This window comes from Triticum aestivum, chromosome 3D (assembly GCF_018294505.1).
Source record: "Triticum aestivum cultivar Chinese Spring chromosome 3D, IWGSC CS RefSeq v2.1, whole genome shotgun sequence".
Lineage (NCBI taxonomy): Eukaryota > Viridiplantae > Streptophyta > Magnoliopsida > Poales > Poaceae > Triticum > Triticum aestivum.
In genome coordinates this window covers 614,751,750-614,763,304 of record NC_057802.1, presented here as the reverse complement: position 1 = coordinate 614,763,304, position 11,555 = coordinate 614,751,750, and the positions used below count along the sequence as shown (strand labels likewise).

Below are 11,555 nucleotides of genomic sequence, written 5' to 3'. Positions count from 1 at the left end.
CAGACGTGCTTCCGTATCACATACCTTGCTTTGACTCTAGCTTCCGCCTCAGCTCGGACACTTCGGCGGCATGGGAAGCTGACGCCTGCATCGCATCCTGTTTGTTCAAATAGATATGTATGTTAATCTCCTACGCGAGTTATTAGATCCTCTGTTCGGCCTTTTTTGCGAACACCGAATAGAGTCTCAGGGGCTACTATCTATACACAGGCATTTCTCCTCTATCGCTAAAAGGCATTATATCACATACCTCAAAGCCTCTCAGAAGGCTAGTGTAGGCCTCGTTCAATCCGCTTTTAGCGGACCAAACCTTTTCAACCACTGTACCCACAAGGGTACGATGTTCTTCCACAATGGTGGCGCTCTGAAGCGCTCCCACCAGAGTGTCCGGCGCCTTCGGATTGACAGAGGTCACTAGTGGTGTGGACGCGCCCCCTTCTTTTGAAGGAGGCTGCTCATCTGACTCCGGAGCCGTGTGGGTCTCCGGAATGACATTTGGTTGGGGGCCAAATTGGACATGGCCCCCGTTCCCAGTCTCCATGGGGGTCGGTTCCCCCATGTTCTCGGCAGCAGGGGTATCACCCTTTGGCGCCGTCTTGGCGGCTTCCCGCACCTCTCCCCGACCCGGAAGGGTCCTTCGGGACAACACCACGATGTTATCCGTAGTAGTGGGGGGGAGGCTGACGGAGGTGACTCGCTCTCCATCATGTTCGGACCCAGCGAATTCCCAGAAGATGAGGATCGCTGGGGGAGGTCACGAGCCGGACTGCAGCACGCAATTCAACGTGTTAAAATCACAAGGCGAAAAACCGGATATATATACAGTACCTTTGAATACTTACGATCCGGCTAGGGGCTTCGGCCTGGGGCGCCACTCGTGGATGCCGTCGGCGTCCGTCTCGGAATCATCCGTAAGGGAGATTGTCCCTTTCTTGGACGCCTCCGTATCTAGATCCACGGAAGCCGCCCTCTTCTTATTTCCCCCCTTAAGGGGGGAATTGCTCTCTTCCTCCTCCTCTTCATCTTCGTCATGAGAGGAGAGAGTTTCGGTGTCTTCGGACACTACATACGAAGCACCTTTACGGCGGAGGCCACCCTTGGCCTCCTTGCTCTTCTTCTTGGCCTTCTTTTCCGGCGCCTGTTACGGCGTCGGGACCAGCATCCTCGTCAATAGAGGAATAGCTGGGTCTTCGGATAGCGGAGCCGGACAGTGAATCCGCTCCGCCTTCTTCGTCCAGCCCCGTGGGAAGAATGGAAAGCTTAGTATGCTCACTGGATTTACAAAATAAGGTTATCAGAAAAATTACGGGAGTCGCTGCATGAGTGCAGTCAAGGCCGAGGTCTTCGGTCGTTTTCGGCCACGTCTTTTGGGTCTTGAAAAGCAGCTTCCACATGTCTCCGTGCTTCGTGCCGAAGAACCGCTGCAGGGTCCGGGGACTAGCCGGGTCGAACTCCCACATATACTGAGTCCAGCGTTGGCAGGGGAGAATCCGGCGAAAGAGCATTACCTGGATCACGCTGGCAAGACTGGTATTCTTGTCTACCATACTCTTGATGCGCTTCTTCAGCGTCATCACCTCGTCGGACGATGCCCACTCCAGGCCCTTGTTGAGCCAGGATTTCAGCCGCATTGGAGGCCCAGACTTGAACTCGGAAGGAGCGACCCATGTGGAGTCACGGGTTCCGTGACATAGAACCACTCCTGCTGCATCCCTTCACGGTCTCCATGAAGGTACCCTTGGGCTAGGTGACGTTGGAAAGCTTCCTCACCATGGCGCCACCGCACTCCGCGTGTTGGCCATCCACCACTTTCGGCTTCACATTGAAGACCTTGGCCATAGGCCGAAGTGGGGGGAATGGGGAGGAATACCTCGCATACGACGATGAACGCCGAAATGTTGAGGAATGAATTCGGGGCTAGATCATGGAAATCTAGCCTGTAGTAAAACATGAGAGACCGCAGACGAAAGGATGAACGGGAAATCCTAGTACACGAGGGAAATGGGGGATGAATACTACCCTCTCATTGGGCTTCGGAGTGGGGATGATCTGCTTTTTGGCAGGAAGCCGGTGGGCGATTTTCTTGGCTAGGTACCCCGCTTCCCGGTGCTCCTGGATGTTCCCCTCTATGACGGAGGAGGCCATCCATTTGCCCTGCGCTCCAGATCCGGACATGGCTGGAATGTTTGTGGGGGACGGAAAGGATTGAAGCTTGGGCGCTGGAGCTCGAGGGCGGATGGGCTGAGGAAGAAGAAGGCGTGGGGTAAAAAGGTGGATCCTTATCTCCTTATAAAGGCAGTAAATATCAAGCGTCCCCCCACAAGCCTTAAAGATCGCCTATTCCCAAGGGGTCGTGCGAACGGCACGGTTGGATTTCCCGAGCCCGTATTGATGAGAATCCCGTAATAAGGGGACACGATCTCTGCTTTGGCAAGATGTGTCACCGGAGGCTGCGTCTTGAAACACGAAATGGGAGATTGAGAAACGATTCGAAATAATGAAGAGGCCAGACGTAACGTCTCGCCAGGAAAACTGTCAGTAAAGACATATCATGTTTTTTGATTAAGTATTATGCCCTTGTGGTAGTGGGTTGTAACTGTTTAACAGAGCCGGATATAGTTCTTGTTGATCAACTACTTTGAAGTGTTCGGAGGAGGAACCCGCCTTGCAATGCCGAAGACAATCTGCGCGCCGAACATATCGTCATTGAAGACTAGTTCAGGGGCTACTGAGGGAGTCCTGGATTAGGGGGTCCCCGGGCATCCGGGCTATGTGACGTGGGCCGGACAGATGGGCCATGAAGATACAAGATGGAAGGCTTTCCTCCATGTCCGGATGGGACTCTCCTTTGTGTGGATGACAAGCTTGGCGTTCGGATATGAGGATTCCTTCCTCTTTAAATCGACTCTGTACAACCCTAGGCCTCTCCGGTGTCTATATAAACCGGAGATTTAGTCCGTAGAGGCAATAATCATAACCATACAGGCTAGACCTCTAGGGTTTAGCCATTACGATCTCGAGGTAGATCAACTCTTGTAACCCCTATACTCATCAAAGTCAATGAAGCAGGAAGTAGGGTATTACCTCCATTAAGAAGGCCCGAACCTGAGTAAACATTGTGTCCCTGTCTCCTGTTACCTTCGATCCTTAGACGCACAGTTCGGGACCCCCTACCCGAGATCTTCCGGTTTTGACACCGACAACTATATATTTTAATTGGAAATAAATTTAAAACCAAAATTTGTTTGAATTATTCAAATGGAAAAATCCAAAAATTTCGAGATTTATCAGAAATTGGTTCGTCTTGCCATCCTGGGAAAAAACAGAATGAAGAAAAAAATCCTAGCTCCATATACATATTGGCCTATATTTTATTACTTATCTCCTTGTTCATTTGCAGCTGCATCAAATCGACGCTAACACTCATAGTACTACCACTCCTTCAGCTGCAACGAGAACAATGAAGAAGGGTTCATGGCCATGGTCGGGGACGGCTCCGGCGCTGGAGGGGGTGGCAATGATGGTTGCGGAGGTGCTCGGGGATGGCGATTGTGGTGGCAGCGGGAATAGCAAGTTGATGTCCATGTCGGAGAGAGCACGACCGGCACGGTTGCCGCAACAAGTGCCGGGGCTCTACTGCCCGTGATGCGACTCCACCAACACAAGTTTTGCTACTTCAATAACTACTCCCTTACCCAGCCCCGCCACTTCCACCGTTCTTGTCGCCGCTACTGGACCCACGGCGGCGCCCTTCTCAACATGCTCATCGGCAGGGGGTATCATCGCCCTGCCAAGCGCAGGGGAAAGCCCAATGTGGTGTCAGACACCTGCCGAGCCGCCGCGGTAGGGACATCGTCCGTGACATCAGCCATGTCCAGTAGTATCACTTATGCCACCGGCACCGGCACTGTGCCGCCCGGATTGCAGCACCCCATGTTCTGCAGCGTGCCATCGCATGATAGCCAGTTCGCCGACGGGTTCGACGCGTCAAACCTTTTATTAAGCTTCCCTGACAGGATGCTCTTTGCCGACAGCGGTGCTTACGTGGTGGACGGTTGTGCGTAGTACCACCAACACCATGCCCATGGGAACGGGATGGAGTAGTGGGTGGCAGTGCAAATGGATAGCTTCCCATTCATGCATGCCATCGATCCTCAGGTGTCTGGACTGCCAGCTGAAGCAATGCCCATCACAATGGCTACGATGCACGGCATGTTTCACCTAGGGTTACAAAGCGTTGGCGGGGGTAATGGCGATGACCGAGGAGGCCACCAGTTCTAGCACCCGCCGGCCAAGAGAAACCACAAGCGTCGGGATTACCCGAGTAGCAGGGGCATGCACGGGGACATGGTAAATGGCAATGGTGGCGGCGGCTACATTTAGTACTCCAGCACTTGCAATGCAACCTGTAATTAGCTAGCTAGTTCGATCAAGATTTGTTCTTAGATTAATGCCTCATGAAATGGGGCCGGTTATTGTAGTCAAGTGAACTTTGGTGAAGTATATCAATCTATTATCTTGTCAATTATATGTTCTTTTTCTGAACTTGTTAATCCTGGATATGTACGCTCAACCATTTTAATGCTTGGTATGGTCGCAGTGGAATGTGCCTTGTTCACTCTTAATACCCTACCGCTAGATTGGTAGGCGGTACACATGGAGTGGGACCATTGGTCATACTTCCTAATAAGTTGGTGATAAGCTTACCACTATATTGCTCACATTATTGACAATGATTGGGTCCCGTTGTGTGGAACTTCAACAAGATAAGATTTTAAGGGGTGGCCAGGATCCTACTGTCAGAGATGGCTGTGGTACCATTTCAAGCCTACCGCCTACTAAGTTTGTTGTAGACTTAACTTTGTAATGCCAGAGTCGGTGGTGGTGAGGTTTACTAATGAAAATGTTCACAAGTTCAAAAGATAAATAGCACATGCTTCTCAAATGAAAGTTGATGACACTAGGTAGTACAAGTCTCAGATAGAAGACTCTATCAAGTCACATGGTGCCATTTCCCCTTCTTGTCAGATGCTTCATCCTCGTCTTGTGCAAAGCAAGCCCTTGCACGCTTCGTCATCCTCTTCGCCTCACGAACATCCTTCCAAATGCACCCCCTCCCCGCCACACACTTCCATGCTTGCTTCCTCAAAAGCCCGCGACGCTCCACCTCTGTTGCATGCAAAGATCGTTGAACCGTGACTAGCTATGCACCTATCACTCTACGGGTCATCTCATATATGTTTTGGTACCTCATGATCTGCGCATATGTAGTCTTCCAAGGAGGACGAGGCGACTACAAAAAACATGTTTGTGCTATCATATGTACCGCAAATTGAGATTTCTTGATGTTGTATTTAACGTACCGCCTGGCAATCATAGGTGTTAGTTGGACGTGCATGATCGTGCTCATATTTGGGATGCATGAAGAATCTTCTACCTTCAGTCCATGACTTCTTCTAGTCTGTTGACTCCGTCACAACACAAGGGTCATAACACCAACCTGTAGAGATTTTCATATCTTTGTCCTTCTTCTTTTCCAACTAGCCCCCACTCCACTTAATCGCATGTCCTCTTGGTTGGTGCAAGGCGGCCTAGTCATGGAAAGGATGAAGCTAAACAAGAACAATTGTTAGCAAAAGACATGAGCAAACAAAATGTGTAAACTCAATAGAGCGAGAAGTGTTAAAAAAGAGATGTATAAATGCAAAAGTAACAAGTGCTTACCATAGGATCAGTGACACCCTTTTGAGAAGCAACATCGATAAGTTTGTTCATGTTTTCGATATTAATCGCCTTACTAATCTTCTCGCTCGATTTGAATGTGTGGCCCAATTTTATTTCATCAGTTGGTATTGTTATACTATGAATCACCATCGAAATAACCTTTTTCTAGTTAAATAAATGGAACTTGCACTATTTTGGTGAGTGTGCCTCATAGCGCAATTCTACTTTATGTTCTTAATCTATGATTAACTATATTGGTTTGCTTGTGTAATAACATTAGTAGTTTGCTACCTAACCTTGAGAAACATTTTTGTTACAAAACTCCAATGTCTATCATTGCAAATGTTCTTAGATTTTTGACATTTTCACAACCGAAATACCTTTCCATTAAATTCAAATCCTATGAACATCAGCAAAACAGAGTGAAGAGAATAATATTATGTCAAGTTGTAATATAGTTGATGACATTTACATGTAACAGAGGTGTTATCACTCATTACAATTCCCTATAATATGTAGGTAGAGGGTTGTTGACAGTACAAGTAAAATTTATAATGTTGATATTTCTGGAGTATATGATTGCATAACATAGGTTTAAACAACACGAAAGTTGTATGATATGCGGCCATGTGATTTTCCGCATCAGACCCTTTCATTGTACTCCTGCTTACTAGCATCGCTTATTTGTTGCACAAATCTAGCCTCATATTCTCTTGAAACGGGCTTTCGCCCCTCTTGTGAAATAAATCCACACGTCCGAACGATATAAGGTGATGAGAAAACCTTGATACAAAGAAAATCAAATAAAAACCAAAAAATAAGAGAACGCGGAGCACACAACTCTATGCCACGACCTCAATGTCGGGAATGGCACAGGACTAACCAGACACTAGCTCGATCCCCTCCGCGTTCGTCAATGAAGAGCAACCCGACTCCCCCGAAGAAACCACTGGATGGTACCACAAAGTTGTTGCCAAACTATCGTCGGAGAGTTTCCTCTGCCCTCTCAGTCTGGTCCGAGGAGCGTCGATCCTGCTGGCGAGCAGTATGAGCTGATAGCGATGACAATTTGGTCACATTTAAAAGATAAGAGACAACAGAGACTGGCCCATGCCGAAACTCAAGCAACATACTAATAGCCAAGCCTGCCTATATAAGTCGGAGTCGAAGGTACCCGAGCTCCATCACTATGACCCCAAGAGGGTAATGGTGCACCATGTCACCCCCGCCGGGTATGAAACAACATATAATAGTTTTCACCTAGAGCCCTCACACGTGGAGGAGAACCGCAATGACGCTCTCAAGAGGGACACAACACAAATACGCATCACCATCATTATTGTTGCCAAAGCACAAAGCTCTCGCTCGAAACCTGTCCGCGCCAATAGGAGGCACCCAGAACAATAAGCCCACCTCAAAAGGAGGCACGCCATGATCAGGTAAAGGCCTATAGATCAAGATTTGGGATACACAACTCGGCAACGACCTCGTAAGGACCCCGTGCTGCCACGCCACACGCCACCCGCTCGGTCAAGAAAAGCAGCCATCAGTGTCGCCATGTTGATCGCCAGAGAACCAACCATGCAACCTACCATACAGGGTCGCCGCGCTGACATCCAAAACCGAACTCACCAAGGCAGCAACTCGTGGGCGTCACCCATCAGGGGAGAAGCAGAAGCATCATCAACCTTCCCACAAGAACCTAACTCGACATGGGCAAAGGTGACCTAGCGCCATGGCTTGCCGATGTACCTATCCTACACCCACTCTTCAATGGTCCGAGCAGGACAACAAATGGCACCTGGTGATCGAGCATAGGCACATGCTTGAGTGTTAGCCTGGATGTGTCGAGTGGTCTTTTTAGCCCGTTCGTGGACCGGAACGAAATTGTTTGGCCCGACAAAAAAAATTGTCCTGTTTTGGAGCGGACCAATTTGTTTTCCAAAATTTTGAATTATAAGAACGAGGCCGAGTCCATCCTAGGCACTTTTTATGACCTATGGCCGATCCTAGGCACGTCCTCACGTGAAAGCCGCCTCCTCCGTGCCCCCTCGCCATGGCCGCTGCTACTCGCTGTCGCCTCGACCTCCAACTCTCGTGCGCACTCTGTGAACATCGTGCCTTCTCGCCATGGGCTCCTGCTGTCGTGCACCGTTGCTCGCCGTCCCTGAGCTCTCCATATCCGGTCCTCTTGGTCCGGACCGAGCATTACCACCGTTGGCCCGGTGCATAAGAGGACTGCGGCGCTGCTTAGTCCAGTCAGCGGGCCACCCATGCAAACGGCGGCTTTGTCAGAGACCGGAAAGGCCCGGACCATGTCTACCCTTACCCGAGGGGCTTCCCATCACCTACGTGAGATGGATCTGACTGCCGACCATCCCCACACCATCAGTCGTAGCCGACCCGCGCTGCAGGAGGAGAAGCTACCGCAACCTACCGAATCTAGTGTGTCTATATCCGAGCGGTAGCCACCTGCTGCAGCCCGACGACCCCAGCTGCAACATGGACTAAACCGCACTGGCCAATGCCTCCTCCATCCTCACGCGTGATGCTGCCGTTCGCCCCCGCCACCACCCACCGAGGTCATTCCAATATTGCCGGATCCCATGCCACGCGTCCACAGGAAATGAGACAAGCGCCACCGGGAGGACCCCACCAGCACCATCGACCGCATGAGATTTGCCAGTGTGTGTGTGGGGGGTGGGGGGGCGGCGCGAGGGGATGGGGTCAGGCTAGAGTTCACTACCCGCCGCCCGTGGAGTTGACACGGTACCAGACCTTTTTTCCCCTCTAGCCTCATACTACGACGACATATTTGATAGAATTTACTCTCTCCGTCCCAAAAAGTTTGTCTCAGACTTGTCTACATACCGATGTATCTACACATGTTTTAGTGTTAGATTCATATATTTGTATCTAGAAAAATCTAAGACAAGCTTTTTTGTATATAAGCCAAGATTGGGTAATATCTATATTTACATTGGTTTAAATTAAAGATCAGAACCAGTGTAGTCTGTCTAAAGTGTCAAGAGGAATACGCTGAATTTATCTATATGTTCGTTTGAAACCATGTTATATGTATATAAATGTAGCACATTACACATGCTGTTGGCCCACGTCGAGTACTTTCCGACGAAACGCAAACGACCGACGATGAACGACGACGAAGAACTTGCCCACAGTCTTGGTTTCTGCCCCAAGCTGGCTCGATCCGTCCGGATCGATCGAAACTAGCACAGCTAGCTACGTAGCCCGGTGAGTTGCACTCGTACACGAACTCCTACGCCGAACACGCACCTAAACAGCAACCGGTTGATTGATCCGGCCGGCCTGCACTACACACACGTACGCACACGAGGAGGCTGGCCAAGTATTGCCAAAGGCTCGTATCGAGCCTTGTGTTTTATTTCAACTCACGGTACAAAGATTACAAGGGGTGGTTACATATATATACTAGTATAGCTAGCCTATACGTAAACCTATCAGGTGACTGAGTCTTAGTCCGAGCCGGCTAGGAGACGGAGACGTGTTTAACTCCAACAATCACCCCCCTAAACACGACGTCGTCACGTCACAGCTCCGACGCCGATCCTTCTTCGCATCTTCAAGAACTTCTCTTGGTCCAAAGTCTTGGTTAGCATATCCGTCAGTTGATCATCAGTGCGAACGTAGTTGACCTTCATCCTGCCTTCTTCCACGCAATCCTTTGTGTAATGATACATCGTATCAACGCGCTTGCTCCTTTCACGCGCACTGAATCCTCGGGTAGAAAGGTGTCACTATCAACATTGAGCACAATTTGTTCCGGATCTCGATCTATGAGATCACTGTGTAGCCTCGCTAGCGACACACCGTGACATGCCGCAGTTGCTTTACTCTTCTTGCTCAGCTCAAGACGAGGTTCCATTGGAGCGTCAATTGGATTGCAATATTTCATGCCACGACTTTCAAGTACCTTCCTTGCGTATGCCTCCCGGCATAGTGTGATCCCCACCGTTTTTGGATGTACCTCTATCCCGGAGTAGTACCTCAAAAGACCAAGATCATCCATCTTGAAAAGCTCTTCCATCTGTAGCTTGAACTTTGCAATCAACTCTTCATGTGCTCCAATTATCACTAGGTCGTCGACGTAGATGCCAACTAGTAGACGATCCCTTCCTTCACCTCTCTTGTACATTGCATGCTCTAGTGGGGCTTTCTCAAATCCAAGAGAAATCAATGTCCGATCAAGTTTGATGTTCCACTCCCAAGCTCCTTGCCATAGCTCATACAAGATTTTATGTGACTTCAGTACCTTGTGCTCTTCTCCCTCTTTGATGAAATCCGATGGTGGATTCACATACACATCTCCTTCTATATCGCCATTCAAAACCGCGGATTGTACATCCATGTGATGTACTTTCCATGATTTCTGAGCCGCGAGAGTGATGAGTAATCTCACCGACTCCATCTTTACAATGAGAACGAACACTTCTTCGAAGTCCATACTTTCCTCTTGCACATATCCTTTGGCCACAAACCTCGCTTTGTGCTTCATGCACCTTTCAACATCTTTCTTGATCTTGAATTCCCACTTGAGCTCTATAGCTTTTTCATTGTTGGGAAGATCCACAAGCTCCCATGTATTATTGTCATGGATCGACCCCAACTCTTCTTCCATAGCATGACGCCAACACTTCTTTGTATTTGCGTCCGCAAATTCCATCGGTTCCTTAGGGCTTTCTAGACACCGTCGCCCACTCCTTTTCACCTTTACCGCGTCAAGCGTCCGAAGAGTATTCTCCGGATATGGGTGTAACACTGGATGTAGATGTATTGGTGCAGGTGATGGTGCCCTTTCCTCCAGTGCTTTCGGAGGCAATGTAGGTGCCGAAGTGGCATCTTCTTCCACGTACAACTCTGCTAGCAACCGCGAGCCACCACTGACGCTCGCTTCTGGGCTGACATGTAGAGTAGCAGACTTGCTTGCTGGTTGGCCACCAAGTGATACTACTGCTGCATCTTTTCCCCTTGGAAAACTTTCAGGTGCCACCATGTATGAACCATGGGGCACATCCCCACGTGAGCCCTGTCCTTCCTTAATGCTACAACATTTTCTTGGACCATGCCCAAGTGGGATGCGTCCCTGCTGCTGGTCACTTGAACCACGTCCAGCCGGGTCTTCTCCGGTTTCTGGCTCGGTTCCCACGCGTGTTCCATCAGTTGGACCAGTGCGTCGAACATTGATGGCTGAGTAACGAGGCGACTAGCCTGTTATGCGCTCGCCTGGTGCGCCCGTTCCTGGGTTGCATGCAACGCTACCGCGCCCATCGCCTTCGAGCCACGACGTGATCTCTGCTCCATGCTTCTTCATGCTTGCGCTAGAGCTCATCAACAGGGATCCACGCGATATACCCACGTCCATCCTCACACTCGTGCTAGAAGACGTATCCCCCGTGTCATTACTTTCGACACAAGTTACAACAGTTGCACTTTTGTCTGTTGTTTCTTCGTGGACTTCTGACGCGGCGTACGTCTTTGATTTTTCTGGACGCGTCACACGGATACTGCTTCTCCATGGCCGAGTGCATGAAGCAATCGCTGCTTCCGCTCCAGCAAAGTTAGCACTTATGCCCGTGACATCGTCGTAAGTTTCGGAATCACCCCCCGTATCTGTAGTATCGACACGAGTTTCCGAATCATGATCATGAAGATGAACTTTTTCTTCCACGAGCGCGACAATTTATTTAGCCGGCACTCGAAGAACTGGATCCTCCTCGTCCACGAGTTCAGTCATCAACATCATGTCACCACCGTCACCTTGCTGGGCCATGAGCGCCTTCTGCTTCGGT

The 11,555-nt window shown here is 49.6% G+C and overlaps 1 pseudogene; it reads left to right on the top strand.

Moving 5' to 3' along the window:
* Positions 1 to 1,726: 1,726 nt before the first annotated feature.
* LOC123076689 (uncharacterized) lies at positions 1,727 to 4,383 on the top strand (annotated as a pseudogene).
* Positions 4,384 to 11,555: the final 7,172 nt, after the last annotated feature.